Here is a 9,145-nt window from a genome sequence, read left to right as displayed (position 1 = left end):
TATAGAATAGATGACACTGAATCTCATGATGTCTGTGTACAGTATAAACAAGCAGGAGTGTTTAATCCACACTGAGTTTTCATAAGCAATAATGGAAACCACAGAAATGATTGTAACGATCAACAGAGACAGTTTTGTATGGCCAAGTAGATGTATTCACACAATTGTAGCATATCCTGGGAACTTTGCCATGCGGCTGTTCCATTGTGAAGAATAGCACATAATTTGCATAATATATAAACTCTGATTCTGCTATTACACACATAATTCAAGAGTGACTCCTCTGAAACAAAAGGAATTACTTTAGTGTGTACAATCTGAGATCAGAATCAATCCCACTAGTTATATTTTCTAGCATATTGGAGGGCAGAGTTTGGTACTACAGTGTATTAGCATTAAATGTGGACTTTTTTGGGGAGATTTACATCCCTCAGCACAGCTACATATGGTGTCATTTGTATCATCCGGTTATATATTTGAGTAATGTCATTGTGACAGTTGTGGAACTGGTATGTATTGATCTATGAATACTGATATATAATAATAATAAGAAGAATATGAATATTGTAAGTAGCCTGGTCAGTGAGGTAAAGTTACTATATGACTGTATTGCTCTAACTTAACAGGTGGCTGTGGGAAGAGCAAACAGGAAAGCAACACAGTACATCTAGATAAGGACACCCCAACACACAATTGAAAGACAATGGGGGCAAGTTTCAAGGATCCTGTCTCCGAGGAAGATGCAAGATTGTTTTGCCAGGCTGGGAACTTGGAGATTAAAACAACAAACAAACACATCATTAAGGAGTTTAAAAAGTGCTTCTCAGGGGGAAAAGAGATGGGGATCACTGTCAGCAGCTGTCTATGGAGACGGGTTGACACACAAAGAGTGACTCTATGGAAAGAATATTAGCAGTGGGGCCGTCTCAGATCCAGGACACAGTATGCCTCGGGGGAAAAACTAGGTATGTGTACAGTCTTTTTTTATTGTTTTAAGCTATGTTTTATCTGAAATGTGTTTATTCTAAATAAATGTTACTCTAAGGAGGCTGTCTGGTCACTGTACTAACCACTGGCATGGCATTGCTCTCGGAGGGAACAGACCTTCAGGGTCTGGCCCTAAGTCACTGCTGCTGAGGTAATCACAATTAGTACAAAGGACTGCAGCCCAGGGCCCAGCTTGAAAGTGGGAGAATCACAAGATTCTACCTGGAGCCAGGTGATGGTTAGAGACCTGAGGGGGTTGCACTCAAAGAGACCAGGAGGGATCAGAGCTGCAGCTCACCTGGGAACTATGACAGACGTCAATTTTAAATGGGAAAAATATATCAACGTGTGTGTACTGAAAAATTTCAAATGTTAACTCCTATAGGAGAAGTTTCTAAATGCAGAGGGCCTGATTGCTTCTGATAGGAGATTTGCCTGATTAGTAGTGCAGGATCAGGTCCTTAAAGTACTTTCCCAAGTTGTTTCTTAAAGGCTCCTTAGACTTTCATTGTGATAATACAAACACGCTGCTGGTTTTTTATTCCTTGTTGGCATAGTCTATTTTTTTTCTATTGTTATTCTGCATTGTGGATTTTATACACAGCTTGTGTAGAATGAATTGGTTAAGTGACTGTTTGTTAATAGAAAGTGAGTTTATGCTCAGATGATGGTCTCCTACTGCTGAAGCCAAGAGATTTATTTTTTAAGTGGTCTCAAACCTTATTGGCGCAAAAACTTGCATTCTATTAATGTTAGTTCTGTGCTACCAAATGTAAAAGTATTAGAGGGGTAGCCATGTTAGTCTGGATCCGTAAAAAGCAACAAAGAGTCCTGTGGCACCTTATAGACTAACAGACGTATTGGAGCATAAGCTTTCGTGGATGAATACCCACTTTGTCACCTACGAAAGCTTATGCTCCAATACATTTGTTAGTCTATAAGGTGCCACAGGACTCTTTGTTGCTTTTTACAAATGTAAAAGAAAATTGCGTGTCAAGACAAGACTTCTCAGTGAGATGCCTTATAAAGGTAATCTCAGATGGAAACTGTGATTGAGTTTATGCAGATATTTTTAAAGTAATACTAAATCACCAAAAACCATCACCTGGATTGTCTCCTGCTTAAGGGCATCAGAGATGGTGACTGATTTGAAATGGGCTCCACCTCAAATGGGACACCGGAGACCATTAGAAATAAGCACATTCATAAGAGCATGGGATTTCAATACTTTTATCACATCTTTCTGTGACAGAATGCCTCCCTATATTCACACCCTATGCACCATTGTAATAAACTTTGTACAAAATATGCCTTGTGAGGTATCATTGAAAACTAATAACTCACTGGTCAATAATATCATGGTGAAATGTATGTGGCAACATCATAACTGTACATATAAATTCCCCTTGTGTGATGATGATAGCACATGTTCAATCCCACATAGCCCTGACTACACGGAAGTTGTTAAACAGGCTTATCCTAAACAAAGAAATGTATGTTTACCTCAATTTACATGTAAGTAGTAAACAGGGTCCTAGGGACAGCAAAAGGGGATAAACCGGTTTCTCAAAGACAAAGGACAAGCTGACTCCTCTAGCCAGGTGTCATCAAAATTGATGGGCAATCACTGGTCAAGGGCCATTCTTTCACAAGGAAGCGGAGCACGAACAGATCCATCTACATTTTTGCAAGCAATCACATGGAACTTCTTTCACCATGAGACTTCATATCTCCGTCTTCATAGCTGGAAGGAACTTTATTTAGGGGCAACCCTCAGGAAAATGCATTTCAAAGGGCAACTGGACTCTAAAAGTGAGGGGGTAGAACATCCCATGTTATTTTTCTCTCTCTTTCACCTAAGTAGACAAAGGAACCTCTTTGACTTGGGGGAGAAGGGGAGGCTCCTGCCCTGAAAATTTGGTAAGCAATGTGCTGGGACCTCCACAAAATCCTACCTCCCTACCTCAGCATTGGTGAACGGGGTTCGACAGCGAAGTACAGCAGAGTGTATGTTATGTTTAAACAAAGCACATGAGATCTTTTTATAGGGGAAAAGGCAACACACCGCATTTATTGAGAATACAACAGTTAGCATATGCTTTTCAGTCACACACACACACCATGCACACAGTCCCGCCAGTCGACGTTTATAGCTAGAGTCTGGGTCAATCTAGTGGCCAGCCAGATTGGTCGCAGAGAGGAGCCGGGCTCTGTCGGTCGCGATCCGATGCTCCTGGAGTTGTTGGCAAGACAAACCCAAAGCCCCATGGCAAAGCACCCTGTTCTTATAGTCCTTTTTCTCCGTTGAAGTCTATGGATTTTGCTCTGTCAGCTTATGACCAGTTACTCCTCAGTGGGTGTTATCTTTTGATGGCCCAAAACACCTCCGGGAGGGTCATCCTGTCTGGTTTCGATTTAATCAATTATCTTGTGTTTTAAGGGTGCCAGCCTTCACCTCAGGGTCATCAGTCTGCCCCTCCTCAACCATGTATGCGCGTTGATGGTTCTCTGGCATCTTTAAGTCTCTTCACTCCTCCTCCCTTGGCCATCTGGCTTTAACAATGGCCTTCACACCTTATCTTTTCCTGATGCATGCATTCCTCATTCACACAAACAGTTCTTTACAGAGACCTTCAAAAGATAACAAATAGGAGTGTTTTATGTTGAACAAAAAAGGCATCGTAAATTAGATCTTGCAACTATCTTTTCCTACATTGGGGCCTAGGCCTTCGAAATTCCTCTAATCTAATTAACATAGACACAGACAAGATCCTGTCTGCTACTTGCAAGGCATGAATAAAAAGAAAATGGCTAATACTAGTATCCACTATCCTATTCATTTATTTTAATACCTTAATTCTTACTATAAACAATACACTGTATATAACCAAAACATAACCAATTATATAGCACAGTACCCATGGTACAACATGTATGCTCTGGCAGGTCTTATCAAGCCAAGAAGGTGTCGAGCTAGTGTCCAGGGTAGTAGATAGTCCGACCGTACCTCTATTACTCTAGGGCAACCCGGCCAAAGTGGAGGGGGTTCCACAGCTACAGGGCACAAGGGCTGCAAAATTCTCCTGCCAAACAAGCCACACAAAGCAGAATAAACCAGGAAACTGAGCACAGACTCATGCGTCGGCCTGACCAATGCTCACAACTGGGGGTAGCACAGGACGAAAAACGGAAAATGGCTAAAAGAATAGTCAGTGACTGGATTCCCAGAGACCACAAGCGACCACTGGAGAGACCGAAAACACGCTGGGCCGATCCCATGACAAAACTCTTTGGCCAGAAATGGAACGAATGTGCTTGCAACAAAATGGAATGGTGTGGTGTTGACTTGCGTTCATGGAGGGACAGACAAGGACAAGCAGGACAAAGGTGACAATCAAAAAAGAGGACACTGGGGGGGAGGAGCCCCGCTCTAGCCCCGCCCCTGCCCCGCCCCCATCCACTCCCTCCCACTTCCCACCCCCTGACTGCCCCCCTCAGAACCCCCAACCCCCCCCCCCGCTCCTTGTCCCCTGACTGCCCCCTCCTGGGACCCCTGCCACTAACTGCCCCCTAGGACCCCACCCCCTATCTAAGCCTCCCTGCTTCTTGTCCCCTGACTGCCCCCTCTGAGAACCCCCCACCCTAACTGCCCCCCATGGACCCTACCTGTCCCCTGACTGCCCCAACCCTTATCCACACCCACACCCCATATTCACACCCCCACCCCCAGACAGACCCCCGGGACTCCCATGCCCTATCCAACTGCTCCCCTCCCACTGACAGGACCCCCAGAACTCCCGACCCATCCAACCCCCTCTGCTCCCTGCCTGCCTCGACCCCTCTCCACACCCCTGCCCCCCTGACAGCCCCCCCAGAACCCCCGACCCATCTAACCCCCCCTGCTCCCTGTCCCTGACTGTCCCAACCCCTCTCCACACCCCTGGCCCCCTGACAGCCCCCCCCCCCGAACTCCCAACCCATCCAACCCCCCCCTCCCTGTTCCCTGACCAGGTCGGCTTTAATAAGAGCCCAGGAATCGGGCTGAGCTCCGGCCGGAGTCGCGGGGCTTGGGGCCGGGCCGGAGGTGCTCGGCCGGGGCTGGGCCGGCCGCCCTGGGGCCCGAGCCGGGCCGGAGCCGCTGGGGCCAGCACGCTCGGCCGGAACCAGGGCTGCCGCCCTGGGGCCTGAGCCAGTCCGGAGCCGCTGGGGTCGGGGCCGGCGTGCTTGGCCGGAACCGGAGCCGCCAGGGGTGCTTGGCTGGCGCCACTCGGCCGGAACTGGCCAAAGGTATTATCTATACTTGGCTATAAACATGGTTCAGTTGAACTCTTTTGGGTAGAGCTCAACTTCTGAGCAATCTGCCTGTCCCCAATACAGTCAATATTCCCTGTGGCATTTGTTTCCCATTCAGCCCCTTCCTGGCTAATTTCAAAAACTGCAGTAATTGGATTCATCATGAAAGGCACCCACAAACAGGAAGTTTCTTGTTAATTTTACTTCAGGGAGAGGGGTGGAGGGGTTAGAACTCAAATGCAAAGTAAGAACTATCCAGGATGAGAATCAGGCAGATGAATCAGTGGGTTTGGTCTGTTTTGTTTTTGAAAGGAGACTTAAGAAAACTGGTTTCATTTTTCTTTCCTGTCAGATTAACATTATTGGGCTGGATTCTCCAGTCCATCAAGTTCACTTTGCCCTGCTTATGTGGGGCAAAGTGAACTGAAAAGGCTGTAAAAAGCAACAGAGGGTCCTGTGGCACCTTTAAGACTAACAGAAGTATTGGGAGCATAAGCTTTCGTGGGTAAGAACCTCACTTCTTCAGATGCAAGTAATGGAAATTTCCAGAGGCAGGTATAAATCAGTATGGAGATAACGAGGTTAGTTCAATCAGGGAGGGTGAGGTGCTCTGCTAGCAGTTGAGGTGTGAACACCAAGGGAGGAGAAACTGCTTCTGTAGTTGGATAGCCATTCACAGTCTTTGTTTAATCCTGATCTGATGGTGTCAAATTTGCAAATGAACTGGAGCTCAGCAGTTTCTCTTTGGAGTCTGGTCCTGAAGTTTTTTTGCTGTAAGATGGCTACCTTTACATCTGCTATTGTGTGGCCAGGGAGGTTGAAGTGTTCTCCTACAGGTTTTTGTATATTGCCATTCCTGATATCTGACTTGTGTCCATTTATCCTCTTGCGTAGTGACTGTCCAGTTTGGCCAATGTACATAGCAGAGGGGCATTGCTGGCACATGATGGCATATATAACATTGGTGGACGTGCAGGTGAATGAGCCGGTGATGTTGTAGCTGATCTGGTTAGGTCCTGTGATGGTGTTGCTGGTGTAGATATGTGGGCAGAGTTGGCATCGAGGTTTGTTGCATGGGTTGGTTCCTGAGTTAGAGTTGTTATGGTGCGGTGCGTGGTTGCTGGTGAGAATATGCTTAAGGTTGGCGGGTTGTCTGTGGGCGAGGACTGGCCTGCCTCCCAAGGTCTGTGAAAGTGAGGGATCATTGTCCAGGAAAAGGCTGTAGATTTGCACTGGAAATCTCCCTCTGTAAAGGGAATCTCTGCCAATACAAAATTGGCAGAGCCACCTCCTGTGTCAATTCTGCCGCCCAACTCCACTTCCTCCTGTGCTGGAACCCCCTGGACTGATGCAAAGGGAAGCAAAAGATGGGGAAGGGTGTGTCTGGGACAGAAGGGTCATGGGGAGGAAAGATCTTGTTTCAAGTTAAAAATATTCCCTTGCAGCTTTAAATTATGTCAGAGCTGGCAGCTGAGAATCAGGGAGCTGGGACTGGCTAGTCTCAACTGTGCCTGAGTTTTGCTCAGGGGCAGTGGCCATGCAAGCCCGTGGCTTCTTTTCAATAGACAGTTAAAACTGAAATAGATTTAAGAAGTGGCCATTCTTTTGGCTGTCACCTTAGGCACAAATTCTTCATTATTATCTATCTTGTGCCATAGATGTGCATGGTGCTTTACAAGTTTCCTTTGTCATTAGTGCTATCTCCTTCTTAAATCTGTGGTTCAGGCTTTGACAATTTATTATCTATGAACACTTGCAAACTAGAGCATGTGTATCTATGAACACTTGCAAACTAGAGCATGTGTATCTTTTCCTTCTCTTCTACATGACTTGGAATGTAAGGGGCCCGTGAAATGCCTCTTTCCCCTGCTTAAATTTAAACTGAAATGAATCCCTTACAGTGTGTCATATCTTCTCTGCTTCTGTCTTGCAGATTCTAAGCTCTTTCAGACAAAGACTGTCCTTCACTCTGTCTTATCTAATGCCGGCACAGCAAACATACAAACGCAGCTTCAACAAATATAGCAACAAACAACAATCATTCATAAGACGTTTTCTTAATCTGACGAGATTTGAGTTCATATTTCTGGTTTATTTTGCCTTATGTTGCTAAAACCCACAGCACCATCTTATAAGGTGCTGCATTCCTTACAGTACTGCATTCCTCTGCCGTTGTGGTTCTTACAATACTGCATTTGATACATGGAGCTGCATTCCTTCCAGGGGTTTAGGTGTTTGTGATGTAAACAGCTGTAGCAGGAAAAACAGGGAGGGTGAAATCCAGTCTCCAATTAAGTCAATGGCAAAACTCACATTAACTTTAATGGGGCCAGGATTTCAGCCAGTGTCCTAGCAGTACAAGGGGAACTGATTTGCATTTATTTTGTTTTCAGAAGAATGTACTGGGAGGAAGGATTCCTGGTTTCTGTTCCTGGCTCTGTCTTGGTTAGGTAACTTAATTGCTCCATGCTTCATTTAACTTGTGAAATGAGACTAATAATACCGCCTGGCTTCACAGAGTTGTTGAGAGATTTGATTGTTGGTAAAGCAATCTGACATCCTCATAAAATACACACACCTGGCAGAAGGGATGGTTGGGAGCTACTCCCTTACCACTGTGCATAATGGAATTCTGAAGTGAGTAATGCAGACTGGTCCGAAGTAGGGTTGCCAATTTTCTAATGGCACAAAACCAAACACCCCTGCCCTACCCTGAGGCCCTGCCCCTGCCCCGCCCCTTTTCCAAGGCCCCGGCCCTCCGCGCTCCATCCCCCCTCCCTCTGTTGCTCGTTCTTCTCCACCCCCTCTCACTTTAACCGGGCTGGGGCAGGGGATTGGGGTGTGGGAGGGAAGGGGAGGGCTCCGACTGGGGTTGCGGGCTCTGGGGTGGGGCCGGGGATGAGGGGTTTGGGGTGTGGGAGAGGGCTCCGGGCTGGGGCAGGAGGTTGGGATGCAGGGGGGGTATGGGCTCTGGGCTGGGGGTGCGGGCTCTGGGTGAGGTCAGAAATGAGGGCTCCAGGCTGGGGCAGGGAGTTGGGGTGCAGGAGGGTGAAGACTCTGGGTGTGGGTGCAGACTCTGGGATGAGGCTGGGGATGAGGGGTTTAGGGTGCAGGAGGGGGCTCAGGGCTGGAGCAGGGTATTGGCGGGAGGTGCGGGCTCTGGGAGGGAGTTTGGGTCTGGGCTGGGGCAGGGGCTTGGGGTGCAGGAGGTGGTTTGTGGTCCAGGCGGCGTTTACTGCAGCTCCCAGGAAGCGGCTGCCAGATCCCTTCAGCCCTTAGATGTATGGGTGGCCAGGGAGGCTCTGCGCACCGCCCTCGTGCCCGCAGGCCCCACCCCTGCAGTTCCCATTGGCCAGGAACTGCGACCATTGGGAGCTGCAGGGGTGGTGCCTGTGGGTGTGACGGCAGTGCTCAGAGCATCCCTGGCCACCCATGGACCTAGGGGATGTTAGGACCTGACTGCCACTTCCGGGAGCCGCACGGAGCTAAGGCAGGCAGGGAGCCTGCTTTAGCCCTGGGCCCCCGCTGCGCCACCGACTGAACTTTTAATGGTCTGGTCAGCAGTGCCAACTGGAGCCGCCAGGGTCCCTTTTCGACCGGGCGTTCCGGTTGAAAACCGGACACCTGGCAACCCTAGTCTGAAGAAAAGTGACACATACAGATGTTAGCTATTTCAAATGAGAAAAAAATATATCACCATTCATTCCCTTTGCATTTTGCTCTTTTAGATGTAAGTGTCAATTCTCAAAGGACTGCTGGATGGGCTTGTGGTCAGAGGGAGACTTGTGGATATCTAGGGGGGAACAGTGCTTAATTTGTAATGAAAGAGGTGCTGGGGCTGAAGCAATTTTTTTACATGCATAGC

Source organism: Emys orbicularis, chromosome 1 (assembly GCF_028017835.1).
Source record: "Emys orbicularis isolate rEmyOrb1 chromosome 1, rEmyOrb1.hap1, whole genome shotgun sequence".
Taxonomy (NCBI): Eukaryota; Metazoa; Chordata; order Testudines; family Emydidae; genus Emys; species Emys orbicularis.
The sequence above is the reverse complement of the archived record's forward strand: the minus strand, read 5'-3'. Positions refer to the sequence as shown.